Below are 27,244 nucleotides of genomic sequence, written 5' to 3'. Positions count from 1 at the left end.
TTTTTTTTTAAGATTTCTTTGATGTGGACCATTTTTAAAAAAGTTTTTATTGAATTTGTTACAATATTACTTCTGTTTTATGTTTTGGTTTTTTGGCTGCAAGGCGTGTGGGATCTTAGCTCCCTAACCAGGTATCGAACCCACAACCCCGGCAACGGAAGGCGAAGTTTTAACCACTGGACCACCAGAGAAGTCCCTGGTGTGAGGTTTTCTGACTTTCTGCACTATGCTCCTCCCCGGAATACTATTCTCCATCTAAGTCTCATCCTCCTTCGTACTACTCAAGTCCTTATTCCACTTGCTGTCAGATGACAGGACAGACAACCCTGGATTGGGAAATCAGAACAGAAATAAGGGCAAGTCTTCCAACCCCTCTTTTCTCCCGACTGCTGCAGGCCCCTGACTCCCAGTCCCAGTCCTGTAACAAAAGGCCCAAGGCAGCGATCAGTGACATGGACAGTAAATAACAGAGATAATCAACAATACCGAAATCTGGGTTTTTTTTTTTTTTTTTTCCAAGACGAAGGTGGTCTTGTAAAACCAAATAACAAAAAATGGAAAACTATTTTGTTTTATTAAAAAATAAAACAAGAGAGGATAAGATATAATAGAGTTTAAAAGTCATACAAGGGCTTCCCTGGTGGCGCAGTGGTTGGGAGTCCGCCTGCCGATGCAGGGGACACGGGTTCGTGCCCCGGTCCGGGAAGATCCCACATGCCGCGGAGCGGCTGGGCCCGTGAGCCATGGCCGCTGGGCCTGCGCGTCTGGAGCCTGTGCTCTGCAACAGGAGAGGTCACAACAGTGAGAGGCCCGTGTACCGCAAAAAAAAAAAAAAAAGTCATACAAGAATGTTATAAAGATCTATATGTTAATAAACTGGAAAACCTAGATAAGAGAAATTTCTGGAAAAAATATAATTTGCAAAATTTGGTGTAATGAATACAGAAATTGGATAGATTAGACTGGTTTTAAAAATTGAAAGTTTTCAAAAACATTACTCATTCCACCCCCAACCCCAAAATGTGCCAAGTAGACTTAGATGTTTTACAAGTAATTCTACCCAAGTTTTATAGAAAGACAGTGTCTAATAAAACTTGTTTTAGAAAATGATGCTATGGCTTCTGAAATAACAAAACCAGATAAGGGCAGCAGCAGAAAACAAACTTTTAACCTAAATTATATTTATAATCACACATACCAAAATCATTTAAAAAAATAGCTAATTGCTTTTACTGGTCTGTTACATAAAAACTAAATTGTGATCCATTACGGGTTTGCAAGAATTAAGAATACTTCAACATCAGAAAATAACAAAGAATGAAATAATTCCATTTGCAACAACATGGATGGACCTACAGATTATCGTATTAAGTGAAATGTCAGAGAAAGACAAATATCCTATGATAGCACTTACTTGTGGCATATTAAAAAAATGGTACAAAACGAACTTATTTACAAAACAGAAATAGACTCACAGACACAGAAAACAAACTTACGGTTACCAAAGGGATAGCGGAGGTGGGGGGCCGGGGAGGGGTGATAAATTAGGAGTTTGAGATTACTACTCAAACTATATATAAAACAGGTAAACAACAAGGACCTACTGTAGAGCACAATGAACTATACTCATTATCTTGTAATAACCTAAAATGGAAAAGAATCTGAAAAAGAATATATTTGTATACATACATATGTATAACTGAAACACTCTGCTGTACACTTGAAACTAACACAACATTGTAAATTAACTATACCTCAATAAAAATAAAATAAAAAAGAAAACACATTATTATAATTTTACCATACTGCGGTTTAAGTGAGATAAACCACATTATCATCCCAAAAGATGCAGAAAAAATAATAAAGTTCAGTGCCTTTTAGGGTCAATTGTTAGAAAACTAGGAATCGAACACAATTTATTTACCTGATAAAGGTCATCTATCAAAATCCTTAGGGAAAACATTATTTGGAATAAAGAAAATTCAAAGCATTCCTTTCAAGGGACAAGATGATCCACTAGTAACAAAAGTTTTCAACATAGTATTGGAGGTCTTGACCAACATAATAAGTCAAGGAAATAAAATTGGAGGAAAAAGCCATGGAAGAAAGAAAGCAAACCTTGTAATATTTCCACTAATATCATCCCATACATCAAAAGTCCAAGAAAATTCACAGGCCAAAAATTAAACCTTGTAAGAAAGGTACACTATCAACATAAAAAAATCAAGTGCTCCCCATCTCTAGCAATAACTAAGTAAAAATATAATAAAAAATAGGATGTCATCTATAATATCAACAAAAATAAAGCAATAAAACTTTTATGCAGAAAATTTTTAAACTACTGGAGACATAAACCTTAAAGAAATGGAGAACCACACCATAGCCATGGATGGAACAATTTAATACTCTAATGATATGAATTTCCTCCAAATTAATAAATAAATTCAATGTAATTCCAAGTGAATATGAGAAATACTATTTTGAAGAATCTTGTCAAACTGATTCTATAATTAATTTCAAAGAATAAAGGTTCACAAATGGCTGAGAATATTTTGAAAACATAACAATAGATTATCCTTATTGAATATTGAGTCATGTAATATTCAAAGATACAATTCAAATAAAAGTGTTTGCATAAGAAAAGACATAGGGGGCTTCCCTGGTGGCACAGTGGTTGGGAGTCCGCCTGCCGATGCAGGGGATGCGGGTTCGTGCCCCAGTCCGGGAAGATCCCACATGCCGCGTAGCGGCTGGGCCCGTGAGCCATGGCCGCTGAGCCTGCGCGTCCAGAGCCTGTGCTCCGCAACGAGAGAGGCCGCAACCGTGAGAGGCCCGCGTACCGCAAAAAAATAAATAAATAAAATAAAATGGAGAAAAATAAAATCAGTATTCTACCTCACATCATACACAAATATTAAGCCCAGATGTATTAAAGGACTAGGAGCAAGAAACATAAATATTAATATAAAAATTAGCCAGTAGAAAGAGAGGAGTGCACAAGTATATATTTCTCCTTAGCTCTCTTTTTTCAAGCAGTGTCTCTGGCAGTGGCTGTTTCTCCTCTGTTTCCATTTCCCACTGGCAAGCACTCTTCCCAGGCCACCCTGTCTCTACAGTCCCAGCACAGACAGGCAGCCCCAGCAATGACCTCAACTCTTGTGGTCTGATTCCCTTCTCTGGAGTCCCAGCTCCTGCCCGATGACCCTCACTGCACAGCCCATCAATGGCCACTTGTCCAAGGTCCCACCACTGCTGAATGGCCCTGGCTCCTGAATGCTGATAACACTGTCTTTTCCCTTTGTCCCTCCAGTCCTGGAGGTGGCAGAGAATTTCTGCAGTTGCTAATCCATGGATTGCTCTCTATGGGTTACCTCTTTTCAGTTCTTCTAACATCCTGTAACTAGTCCCCTGTACTAAATTCCCTCAATTGAACTATCTCACATGGGATATTTTCCCTCTCTGACACCCTACCCTAGTCCCCCAAATGAAAAATTTTACTTAAGTAATTTGCAGTGGCACCATCATTCAAGGCATATTTTTCTATACAAGTTTTTACAAGCGGTTTTATTGCCACGAAGCAATGCCATTAAGTTTTATTGCTTTTTTCCATTTTATCAAATATTAACATTTCTGGACATGGGTGTATTTTAAAATCCTACTGTAATACATGCTGTAAGCAGTCTAAATACCACCAGCAATAGTATTACTATTTACTTAATTATTGTTCATATGAGTAACATTTATGGCAAAAATAATTCCATAGATTCAGTTTCTTTATATGTTAAGTGATGAGGTTTTGGTAGGCTGCTATGGTCTGTTTTAGCACTAGCATTTTAGGATTCTAGGTTGTACCTGTAATTTCATGTTCTCAAATTCTACCACATGCCATCTAACTTTGACAATATTAGCTGTATGCTAATGCACAGCCAGTAACTACAATGAAGCAGAGGACAGTAAAAAGGAAAGGCTTTATTTGAAAAACTTTCCTTCTGCTCATTAAAATTAATCCAGCAATTATTAAATACTATGAATAAGAACATTTTTTGAAAAAGTGAAGATTCTTATAATGAAGAAACCTAAGTACTCCTTCTCACTGGGGTTTATTGTATACTTATGTCTTTTTCCATTTTTGTTCAATAGAGGTAGATTCACTATTAAGGTGAGTTCATGGGAGGCAAAAAAGCCACAAAAGGGGTCTGTTCAGCTTTTCTGCCAACAGTGAGATCTAGCCTGGAATTCAGTGGTGCACGATGGAAAAAAATCATCTTCATGCTTTCAAGCTATTTCCATAAATAGTCAATCCTCTGAAATCTGTAATATCATGACAGAGTTAATATAGTGTAGTCATATAATCAACAACATATCCTGGGATCAAATAAATTTGTATAAACCTGGGAAGAAACACATCTTATTGATGATTTTTTTTTTTTTTACACTAGGTTAGTAGCATCCATCCCTTATACCAGACTTGTTTTTGGATTTTGTGAAGCAAGAAGGGAACTGAACAGAATATAATGCTGAAACAGTATCAACTAGGTCACAATAAAAGAAAAGCCAGACTCCATACAATATATCATCTATTCAGCATATAATCAATTGTATTAGACATGAAAAGAAGCAACAAAATGTGATCCGTGAGGAAGAAAAATGTTTTGAAATGATCACTGAATGGACTTAAGAGTAAACTGGACACTGCAAAAAGGGGTCAGTGAACATGAAAACAGAGCAATACAAATTACATAATCTGTAAAACAAAGACTAAAACATTTTATTTTTTTCCCCAAGACCCATACGGCAATAGCAAGCAATCTAAAGTACACATAACTGAATGCCAGAAGGAGCAGAAAAGGATGGAGCAGAAAATACACGGATGAAAATATTCCAAATTTGTAGGGGAAAAAAAAAGGTCAACCTTCAGTTCCAAAAAGATCAATGAACCTAAAACAGGATAAATACAAAGAAAACCTTGTGGAAGTTAGAATAATGCCCACTACAACAACCAGGAAAACTATGCCCACATTCTAATGCCCAGAAACTATGAAAACCGTACAAGGCAAAAGAGCCCTTTCTGGTATGATTACATTAACGATGTTGACATAGGAGACTACTTTGGATTATCTGTGGGAGGGGGCCCTGATGTCATCACAAAGGTCCTTATAAGGGAAGAAGGGAGGCAGGAGAGTCAGAGAACAAGAGGTGAGTATAGAAGCAGAGGTCAGAGTGAGGCGGGGCCATGAGCCAGGAAAAGTAGGCCACCTCAACAAGCTGAAAAAGACAAGGAAGTGGGTTCTTCCCCAGAGTCTCCGGAAGAAACACAGCCCAACCATCCATCTTAGACTTCTGCTCTCCCAAACTGTATGATATTACATTTGTGCGGTCTTAAACCACTGCTCATGGTAATTTGCTTACAGCAGCGATAGAAAAGTAAAACAAACACATAGAGGCTTAAAACTAAAAGAAAAAAGCCTCAAAAACAGAGAAAAAAAGACATAAAGAGGGGAATAATGATACAAATGGTACCTGACTGTTCATCCTTAAAACATGGAGGCCTGAAGAAAATGAAACAACATATTTAAAGTGCTGGAAGAAGCCAACAAACAAACCAGTCAATCCAGTATTCTATATTCATAAAAATATAGTTCAAAAAAATGAGGATAAAATAAAGACATTTCCGAAAAATTAAATTCGAAATTATTTACTGCCAAGAGAACTCTACTATAAGAAATGCTAAAGGAAATCTTTCAAACTCGAGCAAAATGATACCAGATGAAATCTTTGATCAACAGAAAGAAATGAAGAAAGCTGGAAATAGTGAATATGTGGGTATACATAAAAGACTATGAACTGTTCTTTCACCTCTTAATTTCTTCAAAAAACAACTGACTGCTTAAAGCAAAAATATCAATACTGAAATACAGGGCTTATATGTTATGTCAGAGTGTAATACATGAAAAAAATAGCACAAAGTAGGGGAGAAAAAATGAAATTATAAGAGAAAAAGGTCTGTAACAAATTACTTGTATCAAGAATAAAGGAGGGGATTTTACAGACATTAAAAAAATAATAAGAGAACACTGTGAACAACTTTAGGCCAATAGACAACAATTTCAATGAAGTGGACAAATTCCTTGAAAAATTCAACTTAGTAAAATTGACTGAAGAAGAAATAGAAAATGTGAATAATTCTATATCTATTCTTGCCTCAAATAAATCTCAAGCCCAGACAGTTCTTTAGGAAATTCTATGAAATACTTAAGGAAAAAAATAATACCAATCTTATAGAAATTCTTTCAGAAAGCAGACAATCCCTATCTCAATTTACGGGGCCAGCATAACCTTGATATCAAAACCCATAAAGGATATTTCAAGAAAATAAATTTATAGACCAATATCTTTCATAATCAGTCACAAAAATGCTTAACAAAATATTAGTAAATTGAATCCAGCATATAAAAAATGATAGTACATCAAGTGAGGCTTAACTTAGAAATGCAAACTGAGTAATTTTTTTAAAAAAATCAATGGGATTTATGATATAAAGAAAATAAAGGATAAAATCAGGTCACTTCCATATATTAAAAAAAAAAGCATTTGATTAAATACATCACTCATTTGTGACTTAAAAAAACTCTCAGAAAACTGACAGAGAATCATAATTACTTAATTACATAAAGGGCTTTTATAAAAACAACAACAACCAAACAGCATACCTCATGAGGAAATATGGAATGCTTCCTCCTATAATCGGGAAGAAGGCAAGCATGTTCATTCTTACCACAGTTATTCAACATATTGCCAGCTCGTTCAATAAGGCAAGAAAAATAAAAGGTGTGTAAGGAAATAAAACTGTCCTATTCACAGACCACACAATTATGTATACAAAAAAACCTAAGGGGGCTTCCCTGGTGGCGCAGTAGTTGAGGGTCTGCCTGCCGATGCAGGGGACACGGGACTGTGCCCTGATCCGGGAAGATCCCACATGCCATGGAGCGGCTGGGCCTGTGAGCCATGGCCACTGAGCCTGAGCGTCCAGAGCCTGTGCTCCACAGCAGGAGAGGCCACAGCGGTGAGAGGCCCGTGTACCGCAAAAAAAACCCAGAAAAACAAAAAAACCTAAGGTATATATCAAAAACTACTAGAACTAATGAGTGAATTTAGCAAACCTGCAAGACAAAGTCAATAAATAAATATCTACACATGTGTGTACACACAGACATCAGTTATTTCTATATATTAGCAATAATAATTACATGTGAAATTTAAAATCATACTATTTAAAATACTTAGGAATGAATTTAACAAAAGGTATGCAAGGACCCAAAAACTGTGCTGAAACTATAAAAGACTGCTAAGAGAAATTAAAGAACACCTAAATAAATGGAGAAATATATCATGTTTATAGATTGGAACATTCAATAATGTTAATATGCCAATTCTCCCTAAATTTACCTATAGATTCAATGCAATCCCAATTAAAATCCAAACAGTTTTATGTAGACACAAACTAATTCTAAAATCTATACACAAATTCAAAAGATGTAGAATAACCCTAACACCCTTAGAAAAGCAAAGTGAAATGATTCATATTACCAGGTTGAAGACTTACAATAAATCTATAGCAATCAAAACAGTGTGGAAGTGGATTAAGGATAAACAAATCAATGAAACAATAGAGTTCAGAAAAAGACCCACATACAATCAAGAGGCAAAGGCACTAAGACAATCCTATAGAAAAGGAAAGTCTACTCAAAAAATAGTGCTGGAAAAAAACTGGATAAATGTATTCTAAAAAATCATGAATAAGATTCTTTTATTTCACCTCTCATGATGTTATTAAGAAACTTGCAAAGTTTTGGATAATCGTATTTTTAAAAATGAACCTTGAAGCTACCTTGCAGAATACACAAGAATTTGAGCTGAATCACATACTTATACATAAAAGCTAACACTATAAATCTTCAAGAAGACAAAGGAGAATATCTTCCCAACCTTTCCTGGAGTAAGCAATGATTTAAGAAGGACACAAAAAGCTCTAGCATGAAATATGCCTACCTCCTAAAACTGGAATTCATAAGAATATTTAAACTTCTGCCGATCAAAAGAAACATTAAAAAAAAAAGATAAAAATAAACTGAGAACATATTTGCACTAAATATATCTGTCAAAAGACTTGTATTCAGAATATATAAACAGTACCTGCAATTCAACAATAAAAGATAAACAGCCCATCAAAATATGCAAAAAATACAGACATTTTTAAAAAAAACAAAGACATAAAAGGTAACAATAAAGGTAAACAACATGTCTTACTCTCTTTTTTGTTGGACATAATTGACTGTATAAAACATAATTTCTTTCTTTCTAGGGATGTAATTTTATCCTCTCATTCTGTTTCAACAAGTGTAATATTATAATAGCTTTTTGTTTCTATCCATGAACACATTTTCAGAACCTGTAGGGTATTAAATTCCTAATACTTCCCATCAGGTATTCTTAGACATTGCTGTTGGGCAAGTAAACAGTACAAAATTTCTAGAAAGCAGTTTTATAATTTTTATTAAGAGGCTTTAAAATGTTTATGCCATTGAATCAGTCATTTCTCTCCTGGGGATTTGACATAAGAAAATAATTTGAAATGTTAACTGTGGTTTATAAACATTATGTTAATTACAGGAGTGTTTTATACCGCCAAACATCGAGAAACCTAAAAGTTCCGTAAAGGAAGCTTTTCATAAAGGAATAATTATTATATAAATTGAGACATAGTTACACAATGAAAGAGTAGGATTTACTTATAATATGATTCCCTATATATTTAAAAACATGGAAATAAAGCAATTGAAAGGGAACACATCAAAATATAAATATAGTTAGTCATGGATCATGTGATTCTGAGTGATAGTTTTAGTTCTTATAGTTACATATGTTATCAAAATAAACATTTAATATTACTTTTTTCTAAAAAAAAAAAAAAGATTATCTGGTATGTGTACAACTTCAACCCTGGGAGTTTCTCTATGTAACTTTTCTCACTGAATAACCTTTTGCTTTTCTAATTCATAAATATCAAACAGCCTACATATTTTAATTTCAATTAACAAAAAGAAAGCGGGCTATGCTTTCCTTAAAGTTCAGGAGACTGAAATCTTTGGATTACATACCACATAGCAAATTAGGCTCCCAATTCCTCCATCTGAATAATGCTTTCAACTGTCTTGAAAAGTTTTAGATTACTTAGAAACAGACTCAACATGAAAGGCCCTTTACAACTGTAATGGCAGAAAATTGTGGCAGAAGTAAATACAGCTTATAGGGTCTGATTATGGTCTGTGTAGAATCCAAAAAGCTAATCAGGTTACCAAGCACCCAATGAAGAATCATCTTAATTAATAGGAATGCATTTCAACCAGTAAAATGAATTGAATACTTCTGCTTTGAAATGTGCAATTACAAGATAAAGTCTAAAAGAAACAATATTTTCTCCCATTCTAGTAATTCTATTTCAACTCTCTCTTAAAGCACCACTCTGAATATTTTAAATACACAAAAATACATACACTTTTACCCAAATAACTACACTCTTCTGTTTATATAATCATCTTACACAGATGTGTGAGTTTTCAAATAATTTACCTTCTTAGAAACATAATAGTTTCAAGGACTGAAAATAAAGTGCTTTCATTATTGAGTAAAAAAAAATACAATAGTGTCTGCTATATGGATAGGAAGGTAAGATGTGTATGAATATGAAGCAATATTATTTAAAGAACATGGATGTTCAAAATTGTGCAGTATTATCTACATTTAATAATTTTACTATTCCATTTTCTCTACACCAACTCCCATCTATTATTTTCCTCCTTTTCCTACTAATGATGGGATGGGAGAGAAAAGGATTTGATAGACCCCCCTAAATATTCTCTCCTGACCTAGAGGGATCTCCTGAGCTCTAAACATATATTTCAAACTGCGCATTTCTATATCTTCTTAGATGTCTCACAGGGGTTTCAATTTTAACTTATATAAAACAGAGTTCATTTTTTGACACTATTACCTTTCTTTTATATTTTCTATCACATATAATATATTCACCCTTTGCCTATGCTGGCCACCCAGCATTCACTGATACTCCTTTCTCACCCTTCACAATAAGTCCGTATTAATAACTCTTGAATTCACCAACCCCTTCTATCTTCATCACCACTGTCTTTCTTCAGGCTTTCGGATCTCCTCATCTCTTCACCTGGACTTTGGTACCAATGTCCTGATTTGTCCGTCTGTCTCCAGAAGTTAAGATTCTGGTCACCTTTCACACTGACATCCAGATAACTTTTCTGAGCAACAAATCTGATCCTGTCTCATGCCATCTGCTGCAACCTCCCCATAACAGTTAAAACAACAAATTATAAAAACCCAACCCTTTCTGCCCTTTATTCACCATTTGTATCATCACTCTGAGCCACCACTAGTAGTTCTCCTGGTTTCCAGGCCCTCTTAGGCTGATCCCTCTAGGGGAACAGCCACTTGGTCATCTCACCCATAGAGACTCCTGCCTCCTCTGTGAAATTTTTGCTGATCTCCCCAGTTTGTAAATACGGTTCTCCTTTCCATCGTCACACATGCCTTTCTCCTAGAATTTGTGTCAGACTGTTATTGCTCATTTCTTTCTTCATCTCTCCCCACAACATGAACTGTGGGCATCCTGAGGACACAGATTTTCTACTGGTTCATTTTGTAACCATTTTACCTAGCAGAGTGTCATTTATGGATTCAATAAGTATTTGTGGATTCAACAACTATTCAATACATATTCATGACCGACATTGAATGAATGAGAGCAGTGAGACATTTTAAATAAGTATTACCTTGAATTTACAAAACTCCTGTTAATTAGAGACCATCAATATTGCCCATATTTTCCATATGCTGCATGGCATTTAATGATCCAGTCTCAAAAGTTACACAGCATCAATTCCACTGTACTCTATTTGCCAAGTATTTGTAAGCCCACCTAGATTCAAGGGGAGGGTATACAGACGCAAACTCTTCATGGGAGTAGTTCCCAAAATTGGATGCCACTTCCAAACCACAGTCACCATCAAAAGATGCTAGTGAACTAACTTATTATTTTGAAAATGTATATATAAAAGAACCATTTATCCTGCTTCTCTGAAACAAACTGTATAACTAAGTAACAAAATAGTAGGAATAGAAAAAAATTTCTCTTTAGAGACATATTCCAGTTAATAAATGAAGGATAGAAGTAGAATATCACAATTTTGCAACCACTGATGATTCCTGGATGCAGACATTGATCGTCAAAGACTGTTAACCAGAGAGAGAGAGAGAGAGAGAGAGAGAATGGGACATTTCATATCCTCTCTTGGAAGAATAAAACACTACTTACAAAAGAGATCTGGGAAAAAATGTGTCTGATGAATCTATATCCAAATATCAACTTAGTGGAAACAGGGAAGAGAGAAGAACACGTCATTGAGACTTTGGGGATGTTATCAGCACAGTACAGGACAAATAGCCTGGTTTCTTTAATAAATAAATGAAGGGAAAGAGAGAGAGAGAGAGAGAGAGAGAGAGAGAGAGAGAGAAAGAGAGAGAGAGAGAGATGGGTGGGAACCTACAGAGACTTAAGTGTCATACCAGCCAATCACAGTGAATGCATTTTATTTGAATCCTGATGAAAACAAACAGAGCATAAGAAAACAAATGACATCTGCAAGACAACTAAAAATTTGAATACTGAGTATTTAGTGATATTCAGAAGCTATTATTTTAATTTTTGAGATAACATTTTGTGATTGTATCCATAAAAGAAAATCTTACCTTTTAAAAAACACATTCAGAAAATTTCATGGGTAAAATGATATAATATCTGGGATTTACTTCAAAATAATATGAGAGGAGATCATAGCTGGTGACAGAAATAAAATTGTCCATGAACTGATAATTACAGAGGCTAAGGGATGGTGCGTTAGGGTCCAATATACTGCCTGTTTTTACACTGAACTTTTCCCATAACAAGTATTTATTCTTAAAACACACTTTAGGTGGAAGCACGTGCTCGGCTTCCCGAGGCACCCCTTTCCCCTTTGCGAGTAGAGCCTGGGTACAGAATGCCACCAACCTTGCCTGATTTCATCAAACAAGCCTTCTGACAGGTCTCCCATCCTCTAGCTTTCTCCTGGCTTCAGTCCATCTTCTCCAGGATGACCCAGCCATGTGGCTGACAGGGTCTTGGTGCTCCAGCCAGGTGTCAGGCCTGAGCCTCTGAGGTGGGAGAGCCGAGTTCAGGACACTGGTCCACCAGAGACCTCCCAGCCCCTTGTAATATCAGTTGGCAAGAGCACTCCCAGAGATCTCGGTCTCAACGCTAAGACCCAGCTCCACTCAATGACCACCAAGCTCCAGTGCTAGACACCCCATGCCAAACAACTAGCAAGACAGGAACACAACCACACCCATTATCAGAGAGATTGCCTAAAATCACAATAAGTTCACAGACACTGAAAAACACACCACCGGACGCAGTGCTGCCCACCAGAAAGACACGATCCAGCCTCATCCATCAGAACACAGGCACCAGTCCCCTCCACCAGGAAGCCTACACAACCCATTGAACCAACCTTACCCACTGGGAGCAGACACCAGAAACAACAGCAACTACAAACCTGCAGTCTGCGAAAAGGAGACCCCAAACACAGTAAGTTAAGCAAAATGAGAAGACACAGAAATACACAGCAGATGAAGGAGCAAGGTAAAAACCCACCAGACCAAAAAAATGAAGAGAAAATAGTCAGTCTACCTGAAAAAGAATTCCGAGTAATGACAGTAAAGATGATCCAAAATCTTGGAAATACAATGGAGAAAATACAAGAAACATTTAACAAGGACCTAGAAGAACTATGGAGCAAACAAACAATGATGATAATCAACACAATAAATGAAATTAAAAATTCTCTAGAAGGAATCAATAGCAGAATAACTGAGACAGAAGAAAGCATAAGTGACGTGGAAGATAAAATAGTGGAAATAACTAACACAGAGCAGAATAAAGAAAAAAGAATGCAAAGAATTGAGGACAGTCTCAGAGACCTGTGGGACAACATTACATGCACAAACATTCAAATTATAGGGGTCCCAGAAGAAGAAAAAAATAAAGGGACTGCGAAAATATTTTAAGAGATTATAGTTGAAAACTTCCCTAATATGGGAAAGGAAATAGTCAATCAAGTCCAGGAAGCACAGAGAGTCCCATACAGGATAATTCAAAGGAGAAACACACCAAGACATATATTAATCAAACTATCAAAAATTAAATACAAAGAAAAAATATTAAAAGCAGCAAGGGAAAACCAACAAATAACATACAAGGGAATCCCCATAAGGTTAACAGCTGCTCTTCCAGGAGAAATTCTGCAAGCCAGAAGGGTGTGGCAGGACATATTGAAAGTGATGAAAGGGTAAAACCTACAATCAAGATTACTGTACCCAGCAAGGATCTCATTCGGATTTGATGGAGAAATGAAAATCTTTACAGACAAGCAAAAGCTAAGAGAATTCATCACCACCAAACCAGCTTTTCAACAAATGCTAAAGGAACTTCTCTAGGCAGGAAACACAAGAGAAGGAAAAGAACTAAAAAAAAAACAAACCCAAAACAATTAAGAAAATGGTAATAGGAACATATGTATTGATAATGACCTTAAATGTAAATGGATTAAATGCTCCAACCAAAAGACACAGACTGGCTGAATGGATACAAAAACAAGACTTGTATATATGCTGCCTACAAGAGACCCACTTCAGACCTAGGAATATGTACAGACTGAAAGTGAGGGGATGGAAAAAGATATTCCATGCAAATTGAAATCAAATAAAGCTGGAGTAGCCAATATCATATCAGACAGAATAGACTTTAAAATAAAGACTATTACAAGAGACAAAGAAGGACACTACATAATGATCAAGGGATCAATCCAAGAAGAAGATATAGCAATTGTAAATATTTATGCACCCAACACAGGAGCACCTTAATACATAAGGTAAATGCTAACAGCCATAAAGGGGGAAATGGACAGTAGTACCATAATAGTAGGGGACTTTAACACCCCACTTTCACCAATGGACAAATCATCCAAAAAGAAAATAAATAAGGAAACACAAGCTATAAATTACACATTAAACAAGATGGACGTAATTGATATTTAGAGGACATTCCATCCAAAATCAACAGAATACACTTTCTTCTCAAGTGCTCATGGAACATTCTCCAGGATAGTTCATATTTTGGGTCACAAATCAAGCCTTGGTAAATTTAAGAAAATTGAAATCATATCAAGTATCTTTTCTGGCCACAACACTATAAGACTAGATATCAATTACAGGAAAAAATCTGTAAAAAATACAAACACATGGAGGCTAAACAATACACTACTAAACAACCAAGAGATAACTGAAGAAATCAAAGGGGAAATCAAAAAATACCTAGAAACAAATGGCAGTGAAAACACGATGACCCAAAACCTACGGGATGCAGCAAAAGCAGTTTTAAGAGGGAAGTTTATAGCAATACAATCCTACCTCAAGAAAAAAGAAAAATCTCAAATAAACAACCCAAACTTAAACCTAAAGCAATTAGAGAAAGAACAAAAAAACCCAAAGTTAGCAGAAAGAAAGAAAACATAAAGATCAGATAAGAAATAAATGAAAAAGAAATGAAGGAAATGATAGCAAAGATCAATAAAACTAAAAGCTGGTTCTTTGAGAAGATAAACAAAAGTGATAAACCATTAGCCAGACTCATCAAGAAAAAAAGGGAAAAGACTCAATAGCATTAGAAATGAAAAAGGAGAAGTAACAACTGACTGCTGAAATACAAAGAATCATGAGAGATTACTACACACAACTATATGCCAATAAAATGGACAACCTGGAAGAAATGGACAAATTCTAAGAAAAGCACAACCTTCCGAGACTGAACCAGGAAGAAACAGAAAATATAAACAGACCAATCACAAGCACTGAAATTGAAACTGTGATTAAAATTCTTCCAACAAATAAAAGCCCAGGACCAGATGGCTTCACAGGCGAATTCTATCAAACATTTAGAGAAGAGCTAACACCTATCTTTCTCAAACTCTTCCAAAATACAGCAGAGGGAGGAACACTCCTAAACTCTTTCTACGAGGCCACCATCACCCTGATACCAAAACCAGACAAAGATGTCACAAAAAAAGAAAACTACAGGCCAATATCACGGATGAACACAGATGCAAAAATCCTCAACAAAATATTAGCAAACAGAATCCAACAGCACATTAAAAGGATCATACACCATGATCAAGTGGGGTTTATTCCAGGAATGCAAGGATTCTTCAAGGTACACAAATCAATCAATGTGATACACCATATTAACAAATTGAAGGAGAAAAACCATATGATAATCTCAACAGATGCAGAAAAGGCTTTTGACAAAATTCAACACCCATTTATGATAAAAATCCTCCAGAAAGTAGGCATAGAGGGAACTTACCTCAAGATTAAAAATGCCATATATGACAAACCCACAGCTAACATCACTCTCAATGGTGAAAAACTGAAACCATTTCCACTAAGATCAGGAACAAGACAAGGTTGCCCACTCTCACCACTACTATTCAATACAGTTCTGGAAGTTTTAGCCACAGCAATCAGAGAAGAAATAAAAGGAATCCAATTCGGAAAAGAAGTAAAGCTGTCACTGTTTGCAGATGACATGATACTATACATAGAGAATCCTAAAGATGCTACCAGAAAACGACTAGAGCTAATCAATGAATCTGGTAAAGTAGCAGGATACAAACGTAATGCATAGAAATCTCTTGCAATTCTATACACTAATGATGAAAAATCGGAAAGAGAAATTAAGGAAACACTCCCATTTACAACTGCAACAAAAAGAATAAAATATGTAGGAATAAACCTACCTAAGGAGACGAAAGACCTGTATACAGAAAACTGTAAGACAGTGATGAAAGAAATTAAAGATGATACAAATAGATGGAGAGATATACCATGTTCTTGGATTGGAAGAATAAACATTGTGAAAATGACTATACTACCCAAAGCAATTTACAGATTCAGTGCAATCTCTATCAAACTACCAATGGCATTTTTCACAGAACTACAACAAAAAATTTCACAATTTGTATGGAAACAAAAAAGACCCCAAATAGCCAAAGCAATCTTGAGAAAGAAAAATGAGCTGGAGGAATCAGGATCCTTGACTTCAGACTATACTACAAAGCTACAGTAATCAAGACAGTATGGTACTGGCACAAAAACAGAAATACAGATCAATGGAACAGGATAGAAAGCCCAGAGATAAACCCACGCACATATGGTCACCTTAACTTTGATAAAGGAGGCAATAATATACAATGGTGAAAGGACAGCCTCTTCAATAACTGGTGCTGGGAAAACTGGACAGCTACATGTAAAAGAATGAAATTAGAACACTCCCTAACACCATACACAAAAATAAACTCAAAATGGATTAAAGGCCTAAATGTAAGGCCAGACACTATCAAACTCTTAGAGAAAAACATAGGCAGAACACTCTAAGACATAAATCACAGCAAGATCCTTTTTGACCCACCTGCTAGAGAAAGGTAAATAAAAACAAAAATAAATAAATGGGACCTAATGAAACTTCAAAGCTTTTGCACCGCAAAGGAAACCAGAAACAAGATGAAAAGACAACCCTCAGAATGGGAGAAAATATTTGCAAACGGAGCAACTGACAAAGGATTAACCTCCAAAATATACAAGCAGTTTATGCAGCTCAATATCAAAAAAACAAATAATCCAATCCAAAAATAGGCAGATGATCTAAACAGACATTTCTGCAAAGAAGATATACAGATTGCCAACAGACACATGAAAAGATGCTCAGCATCACTAATCATTAGAGAAATGCAAATCAAAACTACAGTGAGGTATCACCTCACACCAGTCCGAATGGCCATCATCAAAAAATCTACAAACAATAAATGATGGAGAGGGTGTGGAGAAAAGGTAACCCTCTTGCACTGTTGGTGGGGATGTAAATTGATACAGCCACTATGGAGAACAATATGGAGGTTCCTTAAAAAACTAAAAGTCGAACTACTATATGATCCAGCAATCCCACTACTGGGCATATACCCTGAGAAAACCATAATTCAAAAAGGGTCATGTACCACAATGTTCATTGCAGCACTATTTACAATAGCCAGGACATGGAATCAACCTAAGTGTCCATTGACAGATGAATAGATAAAGAAGATGTGGCACATATATACAATGAAATATTAGTCATTAAAAATGAAATTGAGAGACTTCCGGGAAGATGGCGGAAGAGTAAGACGCGGAGATCACGTTCCTCCCCACAGATACACCAGAAATACATCTACGCGTGGAACAACTCCTACAGAGCATCTGCTGAATGCTGGCAGAGGACCTCAGACCTCCCAAAAGGCAAGAAACCCCCCACGTACCTGGTTAGGGCAAAAGAAAAAACTAAACAGAGACAAAAGGATAGGGACGGGTCCTGCACCAGCGGGAGAGAGCTGTGAAGGAGGAAAGGTGTCCACACACTAGGAAGCCCCTTCGCGGGTGGAGGCTTCGGGAGGCGGAGTGGGGGAGCTTGGGAGCCGCGGAGGAGAGCACAGCAACAGGGGTGCGGAGGGCAAAGCGGACAAATTCCAGCGCAGAGGATCCGGCCGACCGGAACTCGCCAGCCGAGAGGCTTGTCTGCTCGCCCGCCGGGGCGGGCGGGACTGGGAGCTGAGGCTCCGGCTTTTGTCGGAGCGCCGGGAGAGGACTGAGGTTGGCGGCGTGAACACAGCCTGCAGGGCGTTAGTGCACCGCGGCTGGCCGGGAGAGAGTCCGGGGAGAAGTCTGGAACTGCCGAAGGGGCAAGAGACTTTTACGTCCCTCTTTGTTTCCTGGTGCACGAGGAGAGGGGATTAAGAACGCTGCTTGAGAGAGCTCCAGGGACGGGCGCGAGCCGCGGCTAAAAGTGCGGAGCCCAGAGACAGACATGAGACGCTAGGGCCGCTGCTGCCGCCACCGGGAGGCCTGTGTGCGAACACAGGTCACTAGCCACACGCCCTTCCGGGGAGCCTGTGCAGCCTGCCACTGCCAGGGTCCCGGGATCCAGGGACAACTCCCCCGGGAGAACGCACAGGCGCGCCTCAGGCTGCAACGTCTCGCCAGCCTCTGCCGCCGCAGGCCCGCCCCACACTCCGTGCCCCTCCCTACCCCCGGGCCTGAGTGAGCCAGAGCCTCCGAATCAGCAGCTCCTTTAACCCCGTCCTGTCTGAGCAAAGAACAGACGCCCTCCGGCGACCTACACGCACAGGCGGGGCTAAATCCAAAGCTGAGCCCCTGGGAGCTGTGAGAACAAAGAAGAGAAAGGGAAATCTCTCCCAGCAGCCTCAGAAGCAGCGGATTAAAGCTCCACAATCAACTTGATATACCCTGCATCTGTGGAATACCTGAATAGACAACCAATCATCCCAAATTAAGGAGCCCTGTGGATGAAAGGCTCTTGGTGCTGCAGCCAGGAGTCAGTGCTGTGCCTCTGAGGTGGGAGAGCCAACTTCAGGACACTGATCCACAAGAGACCTCCCAGCTGCACATAATATCAAACAGCAAAAATTTCCGAGAGATCTCCATCTCAACGCCAGCACCCAGCTTCACTCAAGGACCAGCAAGCTACAGTGCTGGACATCCTATGCCAAACAACTAGCAAGACAGGAACACAACCCCACCCATTAGCAGAGAGGCGGCCCAAAATCATAATAAGTCTACAGACACCCCCAAACACACCACCAGACGTGGACCTGCCCACCAGAAAGACAAGATCTAGCCTCATCCACCAGAACACAGGCACTAGTACCCTCCACCAGGAAGCCTACACAACCCACTGAACCAACCTTAGCCACTGGGGACAGACACAAAAAACAACAGGAACTACGAACCTTCAGCCTGCAAAAAAGGAGACCCCAAACACAGTAAGATAAGCAAAATGAAAAGACAGAAAAACACACCGCAGATGAAGGAGCAAGATAAAAACCCATCAGACCTAACAAATGAAGAGGAAATAGGCAGTCTACCTGAAAAAGAATTCAGAATAATGATAGTAAGGTTGATCCGAAATCTTGGAGATAGAATGGACAATAGAATGGACAAAATGCAAGAATCAGTTAACAAGGACCTAGAAGAACTAAAGATGAAACAAGCAACGATGAACAACACAATAAATGAAATTAAAAGTACTCTAGATGGGATCAATAGCAGAATAACTGAGGCAGAAGAACGGATAAGTGACCTGGAAGATAAAATAGTGGAAATAGCTACTGCAGAGCAGAATAAAGAAAAAAGAATGAAAAGAACTGAGGACAGTCTCAGAGACCTCTGGGACAACATTAAACGTACCAACATTCGAATTATAGGGGTTCCAGAAGAAGAAGAGAAAAAGAAAGGGACTGAGAAAATATTTGAAGAGATTATAGTTGAAAACTTCCCTAATATGGGAAAGGAAATAGTTAATCAAGTCCAGGAAGCACAGAGAGTCCCATACAGGATAAATCCAAGGAGAAATACGCCAAGACACATATTAATCAAACTGTCAAAAATTAAATACAAAGAAAACATATTAAAAGCAGCAAGGGAAAAACAACAAATAACACACAAGGGAATCCCCAAAAGGTTAACAGCTGATCTTTCAGCAGAAACTCTGCAAGCCAGGAGGGACTGGCAGGACATATTGAAAGTGTTGAAGGAGAAAAACCTGCAACCAAGATTACTCTACCCAGCAAGGATCTCATTCAGATTTGATGGAGAAATTAAAACCTTTAGAGACAAGCAAAAGCTGAGAGAGTTCAGCACCACCAAACCAGCTCTACAACAACTGCTAAAGGAACTTCTCTAGGCAAGAAACACAAAAGAAGGAAAAGACCTACAATAACAAACCCAAAACAATTAAGAAAATGGGAATGGGAACACACATATCGATAATTACCTTAAATGTAAATGGACTAAATGCTCCCACCAAAAGACACAGATTGGCTGAATGGATACAAAAACAAGACCCATATATTTGCTGTCTACAAGAGACCCACTTCAGACCTAGAGACACATACAGACTGAAAGTAAGGGGATGGAAAAAGGTATTTCATGCAAATGGAAACCAAAAGAAAGCTGGAGTAGCAATTCTCATATCAGACAAAATAGACTTTAAAACAAAGACTATTAGAAGAGACAAAGAAGGACACTACATAATGATCAAGGGATCGATCCAAGAGGAAGATATAACAATTGTAAATATTTATGCACCCAACATAGGTGCACCTCAATACATAAGGCAAATACTGACAACCATAAAAGGGGAAATCGACAGTAACACATTCATAGTAGGGGACTTTAACACCCCACTTGCACCAATGGACAGATCATCCAAAATGAAAATAAATAAGGAAACACAAGCTTTAAATGATACATTAAATGAGATGGAGTTAATTGATATTTATAGGACATTCCATCCAAAAACAACAGAATACACATTTTTCTCAAGTGCTCATGGAACATTCTCCAGGATAGATCATATCTTGGGTCACAAATCAAGCCTTGGTAAATTTAAGAAAATTGAAATTGTATCAAGTATCTTTTCCGACCACAACGCTATGAGACTCGATATCAATCACAGGAGAAGATCGGTAAAAAATACAAACACATGGAGGCTAAACAATACACTACTTAATAACGAAGTGATCACTGAAGAAATCAAAGGGGAAATCAAAAAATACCTAGAAACAAATGACAATGGAGACACGACGACTCAAAATCTATGGGATGCAGCAAAAGCAGTTCTAAGAGGGAAGTTTATAGCAATACAATCTTACCTTAAGAAACAGGAAACATCTCGAATAAACAACCTAACCTTGCACCTAAAGCAATTAGAGAAAGAAGAACAAAAAAACCCCAAAGTTAGCAGGAGGAAAGAAATCATAAAAATCAGATCAGATATAAATGAAAAGGAAATGAAGGAAACGATAGCAAAGATCAATAAAACTAAAAGCTGGTTCTTTGAAAGGATAAACAAAATTGATAAACCATTAGCCAGACTCATCAAGAAAAAAAGGGAGAAGACTCAAATCAATAGAATTAGAAATGAAAAAGGAGAAGTAATGACTGACACTGCAGAAATACAAAAGATCATGAGAGATTACTACAAGCAACTCTATGCCAATAAAATGGACAACCTGGAAGAAATGGACAAATTCTTAGAAAGGCACAACCTGCCAAGACTGAATCAGGAAGAAATAGAAAATATGAACAGACCAATCACAAGCACTGAAATTGAAACTGTGATTAAAAATCTTCCAACAAGCAAAAGCCCAGGACCAGATGGCTTCACAGGCGAATTCTATCAAACATTTAGAGAAGAGCTACCACCTATCCTTCTCAGACTCTTCCAAAATATAGCAGAGGGAGGAACACTCCCCAACTCATTCTACGAGGCCACCATCACCCTGATACCAAAACCAGACAAGGATGTCACAAAGAAAGAAAACTACAGGCCAATATCACTGATGAACATGATGCAAAAATCTTCAACAAAATACTAGCAAACAGAATCCAACGGCACATTAAAAGGATCATACACCATGATCAAGTGGGGTTTATTCCAGGAATGCAAGGATTCTTCAATATACGCAAATCAATCAACGTGATACACCATATTAACAAATTGAAGGAGAAAAACCATATGATCATCTCAATAGATGCAGAGAAAGCTTTTGACAAAATTCAACACCCATTTATGATAAAAACCCTGCAGAAAGTAGGCATAGAGGGAACTTTCCTCAACATAATAAAGGCCACATATGACAAACCCACAGCCAACATCGTCCTCAATGGTGAAAAACTGAAAGCATTTCCACTAAGATCAGGAACAAGACAAGGTTGCCCACTCTCACCACTCTTATTCAACATAGTTTCGGAAGTTTTAGCCACAGCAATCAGAGAAGAAAAGGAAATAAAAGGAATCCAAATCGGAAAAGAAGAAGTAAAGCTGTCACTGTTTGCAGATGACATGATACTATACATACAGAACCCTAAAGATGCTACCAGAAAACTACTAGAGCTAATCAATGAATTTGGTAAAGTAGCAGGATACAAAATTAATGCACAGAAATCTCTGGCATTCCTATACACTAAGGATGAAAAATCTGAAAGTGAAATCAAGAAAACACTCCCATTTACCATTGCAACAAAAAGAATAAAATACCTAGGAATAAACCTACCTAAGGAGACAAAAGACCTGTATGCAGAAAATTATAAGACACTGATGAAAGAAATTAAAAATGATACAAATAGATGGAGAGATATACCATGTTCTTGGATTGGAAGAATCAACATTATGAAAATGACTATATTACCCAAAGCAATCTACAGATTCAATGCAATCCCTATGAAACTACCACTGGCATTTTTCACAGAACTAGAACAAAAAATCTCACAATTTGTATGGAAACACAAAAGACCCCGAATAGCCAAAGCAATTTTGAGAACGAAAAATGGAGCTGGAGGAATCAGGCTTCCTGACTTCAGACTATACTACAAAGCTACAGTAATCAAGAAAGTATGGTACTGGCACAAAAACAGAAATATAGATCAATGGAACAGGATAGAAAGCCCAGAGGTAAACCCACGCACATATGGTCACCTTATCTTTGACAAAGGAGGCAGAAATGTACAGTGGAGAAAGGACAGCCTATTCAATAAGTGGTGCTGGGAAAACTGGACAGCTACATGTAAAAGTATGAGATTAGATCACTCCCTAACACCATACACAAAAATAAGCTCAAAATGGATTAAAGACCTAAATGTAAGGCCAGAAACTATCAAACTCTTAGAGGAAAACATAGGCAGAACACTCTATGACATAAATCACAGCAAGATCCTTTTTGACCCACCTCCTAGAGAAATGGAAATAAAAACAAAAGTAAACAAATGGGACCTAATGAAACTTAAAAGCTTTTGCGCAGCAAAGGAAACCATAAAGAAGACCAAAAGACAACCCTCAGAATGGGAGAAAATATTTGCAAATGAAGCAACTGACAAAGGATTAATCTCCAAAATTTATAAGCAGCTCATGCAGCTTAATAACAAAAGAACAAACAACCCAATCCAAAAATGGGCAGAAGACCTAAATAGACATTTCTCCAAAGAAGATATACAGAGTGCCAACAAACACATGAAAGAATGTTCAACATCACTAATCATTAGAGAAATGCAAATCAAAACTACAATGAGATATCATCTCACACCAGTCAGAATGGCCATCATCAAAAAATCTAGAAACAATAAATGCTGGAGAGGGTGTGGAGAAAAGGGAACCCTCTTACACTGTTGGTGGGAATGTAAATTGATACAGCCACTGTGGAGAACAGTATGGAGGTTCCTTAAAAAGCTACAAATAGAACTACCATATGACCCAGCAATCCCACTACTGGGCATATACCCTGAGAAAACCATAATTCAAAAAGAGTCATGTACCAAAATGTTCATTGCAGCTGTATTTACAATAGCCCAGAGATGGAAACAACCTAAGTGTCCATCATCGGATGAATGGATAAAGAAGATGTGGCACATATATACAATGGAGTATTACTCAGCCATAAAAAGAGACGAAATTGAGCTATTTGTAATGAGTTGGATAGACCTAGAGTCTGTCATACAGAGTGAAGTAAGTCAGAAAGAGAGAGACAAATACCGTATGCTAACACATATATATGGAATTTAAGAAAAAAAAATGTCATGAAAAACCTAGGGGTGAAACAGGAATAAAGACACAGACTTACTAGAGAATGGACTTGAGGCTATGGGGAGGGGGAAGGGTAAACGGTGACAAAGCAATAAAGAGGCATGGACATGTATACACTACCAAACGTAAGGTAGATAGCTAGTGGGAAGCAGCCGCATAGCACAGGGAGATCAGCTCGGTGCTGTGTGACCGCCTGGAGGGGTGGGATAGGGAGGGTGGGAGGGAGGGTGACGCAAGCGGGAAGAGATATGGGAACATATGTATATATATAACTGATTCATTTTGTTGTGAAGCTGAAACTAACATACCATTGTAAAGCAATTATGCTCCAATAAAGATGTTTAAAAAAAAAAAAAAAAGAAATAGCAGGGCAGCGGCGATTAAGATTTTCCCACTCAGATCCCTTACGTTTTTCCGATTCACAGGTCACAAAACCTTACTCATTTATTAGGTAATTTAATCCCTCCTGGGAAGCAGCAGAGAAGAAAAAAACAAGAATATGGAGTCATCACACTAGCAGAAACTGTACTGAGGCACAAAGTTATGTGCAACAGACCTGCCATGAAACCCAGTCTCTGCCATGTGCTAGCTGTGTGACGTAAGTCACACTGAGCCTCAGCTTTCTCATTTGTAAGATGGGGGAGTAAATGACTGCCTCTCTGGTACACAGTATCAGATGACCTATTTCACATCTCTTTGTAATTCACTAAGCACAGGGCTAGCTAGCATGGCAGGGGCTCAGCAAAGAGGCCCTTTCCCCCTTCCAATTTTATGAAGGCTCTTTTCTGTTTTCCACCTAATAATATTTTCTCATCCTTCAAGGCTGATCCCCATCTCCCTTTTGCAATCATCCCAGTCAAAACAACGTGCTCCCATTTTTTTGTGTCTATTTGACAGTCATTTAATTTTGCCATATATTATATAGTGTAGTTAGATGCTTATATGTCTGGCTGGCTATACTTTTGTTTGATTTAGAATGTCTTGGAAGAAGCAATGTCATCTTATTTCTGTAAATCCTGTTTCCTTCCCTTGTTCCCAGCACAATAAAATTTGCTCATGGTCCCCAAAAAAAAAAAAAAAAAAAAAAAGATGAAATTGAGTTATTTGTAGTGAGACGGATGGACCTAGAGTCAGTCATATGAGTGAAGTCAGTCAGAAAGAGAAAAACAAATATCATATGCTAACACATATATATGGACTGTAAAAAATATATGGTTCTGATGAACCCAGGGGCAGGACAGTAATAAAAACGCAGATGTAGAGAATGGACTTGAGGACACGGGGAGGGGGACGGGTAAGCTGGTACAAAGTGAGAGAGTGGCATGGACATATATACACTACCAAATGTAAAACAGATAGTTAGTGGGAAGCAGCCGCATAGCACAGGGAGATCAGCTCGGTGCTTTGTGACCACCTAGAGGGGTGAGATAGGAAGATGCAAGAGGGAAGGGATATGGGGATATATGTATACGTATAGCTGATTCACTTTTTGATCCAGCAGAAACTAACACACCATTGTAAAGCAATTCTACTCCAATAAAGACGTTATAAAATTTTTTTAAATAAAAAAAAACACACTTTACTAATTCCTCAAAGTCAAAACTCCTAGATAACTTCTATAATGCACTTTGTGATGTCACTCCTGTCTTCCTGTCCAGCATCACCTACATCACTCTCACTTCATCTACCTTTATGCTACATAAGACTAACTGTAGTCTCCACAGAGGACTGTGGGCTCTAATACTACCAAGTGTATGTGAATTTCCCTTTTTCCAGAATGCCAAGTCCATTCTTCTTCTCCTGGCAAAATTCATTCATCCTGTCACATTTACTCGTTGACAATTACAGGTATCAGGCTCGCTGCTGTGTACCAGAGATACACTGGAGTGATGGATACCGACCATCTGCCACTCCCACCCAGCACTCCACCCCTTCCCTGCGCTCCTTTTTGTCTGTGAAACTGACCCATTTAGACTGTATTAATGGCCCCCTTGTCCTCCGGCTTCCATTAGGCTTCTCCAGAGGGAGACAATGGCAGAAGATCTGGAGGGCAGGAATTGTATTGATGTCCCTGACCCTCTCCCTGCCAGGCTGGCACAGGATGGCTGCTTTCACTTAGCAAATACTACTCCTAACAGGTGGTCTTTCCCAAATAGTTCTCTTTCTGGTACAACTGACTGCTTCCCTGCCTTTGCACCTTTAGCTCAGGAATACAACACCATCCATTGTTGCTTCTCATAAACCTAGTGCACTATTTGTAAAGAGCCCCTCCATGAAATTCTCCTCTAATTACCCAGTTTCACTCTGCCATATCCTTCTTGTTCAGACTTTAATTATATAATTGTAAGCAGAAACAACTCAAACCAAAAAAAGACTGTAAAGAGAATCTGACACACATACAGACTGAGAAGTTATAGAAGATGAAGGGGTAAAGAACATTTGAGAGAGAGGCAGCATATGCAGTGTCCCTGTGGTACAAAAGGAGCAAGGGATGTCCAAAGCGATACTTGACTTGACAGGCAAAGAGCTAGAAAACAAAGAGGGCAGTGGGAAAGGATGGAGAATCAGAGAGAAACTCAATTTTGTGATAAAGATTTAGATTTTGATCTTGAGAGCAATGGGAAAGTGTCTTAATATTCTCCCTGCCCTCCCAAGCCTAGGTAAGGGATCATCTTCTCTTAGACATTCCCTGACAGCCTTCTACCACATGGCCAGGACTAGGAAGCTCTCACACACGGTAAACATTCAATACACGGTCACTGGATTAGTGAATAAATGAATGAGTAAAACACATGTGTCCAGGTTTGTCTTGGGAACCTCCAAGAATTCTCCCTGGCACATACCCTACCTGGGCTTATTCCTATTTTCTCTTGGCCGGGTCTTTACCTATAGTTAGCATAAAGACCTTTGGAGAGAAAGAGCTATACATGTGCTACAACTCTGGAAATTAGATCAATCCTAGAGCAATCTTTTACACCTAATGGCCATTTCATTGTAGACATGGCACATGTAACAAGCAACATCACCATCTCAGGCAATGGACATTCTTGCCATAATCACAGTAGGGTATTCTGTTAAATCTCACTAATTCGAGGTGATGGAGGAAAAGTCGTTTGGAATCCACAAGGTGAGTGAAAAAGAGTTGTTTTGGGTTGTTCAGGACAAGAAATACAACCTTCTTGCCTTGAGGCATAAGGTATGGCCCAAACCAAGTGCTAGCCAAGTGCAAGTAGAAGCTTTATTTTAATTTGCTTTACAAACTGATAGTGTGGCCTGATTTACACCGGATACAATGATAAGCAAACTTTTTAATTGGTTTCCTCATCATTCAATAATAAGTTGAAACACATGGCTAAAACCTGCTTGAAACTG

The 27,244-nt window shown here is 38.1% G+C and overlaps 1 protein-coding gene across 2 annotated transcripts in view; it reads right to left on the bottom strand.

The window, feature by feature from the left end:
• The window catches only part of DGKI (diacylglycerol kinase iota), a gene marked incomplete at both ends in the record, with an annotated part of 452,324 nt that overhangs the window by 150,507 nt on the left and 274,573 nt on the right, over positions 1 to 27,244 (bottom strand). The gene's annotated exons all lie outside the window — the stretch shown is intronic.

This window comes from Grampus griseus (genome assembly GCF_964374135.1).
Source record: "Grampus griseus genome assembly, chromosome: 9".
Taxonomy (NCBI): domain Eukaryota; kingdom Metazoa; phylum Chordata; class Mammalia; order Artiodactyla; family Delphinidae; genus Grampus; species Grampus griseus.
The sequence above is the reverse complement of the archived record's forward strand: the minus strand, read 5'-3'. Positions and strand labels throughout refer to the sequence as shown.